We start from the raw sequence: 1,493 nt of genomic DNA, 5'->3' as shown, positions 1-1,493 counted from the left end.
TTCATTAAAAAAAATCTTACATAGTTCCATGCAAAACTTTGATCCCCTGTAATGGACCAACCCTACCCCTAGAGGCAACACGTTAGTAAAACAGATTAGAATCTACACTACCTCAGGAAGCTTTCTATAAAGTTTCATTTTTTTCCTAATAAGTTGTTCTGTAGAAGAAGATTTTTAAAGACTTTTATCCCCAAATGAAAGACACCATCTTACCCTCCAGGGGTCATGATTTGTACAGTTTAGAAATTTCATAACCTCATCACAATACATGAGATGCTTAGTAAAGCTTTCAGGTCAGGTGAGCTAAAAAAATAAATCATTCATACAATGTTCCAAATTTTAACAATAAACCTGACAAGCCTTGCCAATATCTTTCTAAGGAAAATCCTGTACTTATTATCAAATGGCATATCTAATGCTCTTTTATTTTAATTTGAAATATACAGAATAATATAATTAGAGTGTTTCAAAGAAGTGTAACCTTCCCTATATTGCATCATTAAAAGTGTAAATAATCTTAAGAGTGGTCAGCTATTTATTTCCTACTAGCATTATAGTTCTCATTGCCTGCTAAGAAAAAAAAACCATCCAAGAATAGTAAAGTTTGTAAGACTGATAGAAATATATGAGTATTTAAATTTCAATGCGTGTGGTAACTGTACATACACCCTACCTCTCAAAACTCAAGAGGCATACATGTATGTTGAATTAAATGTCTGGAGTATTTTTTGCGAAGTATAGGTCAAAAATCAAGGACATGTAACTGTTCACATAATGTTGGTATTGACAACAATCAGTGCACATACTAAATAGCATAGACTTACCTCTTACATATCAAAAGCCTAACCGGATACATTCATTATGAACTATTTAAAAAAAAAGTAGTCAAAGGTCACATTCAATGGTCTCAAAGTTTGTAACTATGGTATTTTACAAAGGTCATTGTGCGATGCAAATAATTTTGTGCAAAATATCAAATCCAATGTGTGACAGACAGACACTGGGTAAAGTGATCCCTAAGTGTCACTCTGCTTTGCAGGCGAGACAAAAATAGCAAGGATAATTTGTTTGTTTGTTGAAAAGTGATTGAATGATCCTTAAAAGTAGAAATTTTTGTTCATTAATGTACTGTAATTTTTACCTGTATTTTAAAGGACTTGTTGGACATATCTTATGCACCATGGTTTTTGTGTTCCTTCTCATTGATGTCTTCAAATTTTTAATCCACCAACACTTAACATATGTTTTACATACACAGCATGCATTTATATCTGAAAATGAAAATAAAGACAAACTAGAGGTGCTGTGAGCACTGAGCTCACAAAATGATACCCCTGCCTCCCATGTTTTTGTAATGGGAAAGTCTATATTTTGCTATGGGAAACCTAAAATATGTGTCCGATCAAAAAGTAAAATACGGGGTGCAAAATGGCACTATGTAAGAAAGATTTTGTAAAAGTCTCATCAAATTTCATTCAGTGGTGTAAGAGGAG

At 32.8% G+C, this 1,493-nt stretch overlaps 1 long non-coding RNA gene across 1 annotated transcript in view; it reads right to left on the bottom strand.

Moving 5' to 3' along the window:
- Positions 1 to 1,259, bottom strand: part of LOC133193455 (uncharacterized) — a 5,474-nt gene extending 4,215 nt beyond the window's left edge. The window contains exon 1 of the long non-coding RNA XR_009721938.1: positions 1,142 to 1,259. This is a non-coding gene — a long non-coding RNA (uncharacterized LOC133193455). The remainder of the gene's footprint in view (positions 1 to 1,141) is intronic.
- Between the last annotated feature and the right edge of the window lie 234 nt (positions 1,260 to 1,493).

Source organism: Saccostrea echinata, unplaced genomic scaffold, assembly GCF_033153115.1.
Source record: "Saccostrea echinata isolate AGI-Se365-2 ecotype Australia unplaced genomic scaffold, CSIRO_AGI_Sech_v1 ptg000027l, whole genome shotgun sequence".
NCBI classification, from domain to species: domain Eukaryota; kingdom Metazoa; phylum Mollusca; class Bivalvia; order Ostreida; family Ostreidae; genus Saccostrea; species Saccostrea echinata.
The sequence above is the reverse complement of the archived record's forward strand: the minus strand, read 5'-3'. Positions and strand labels throughout refer to the sequence as shown.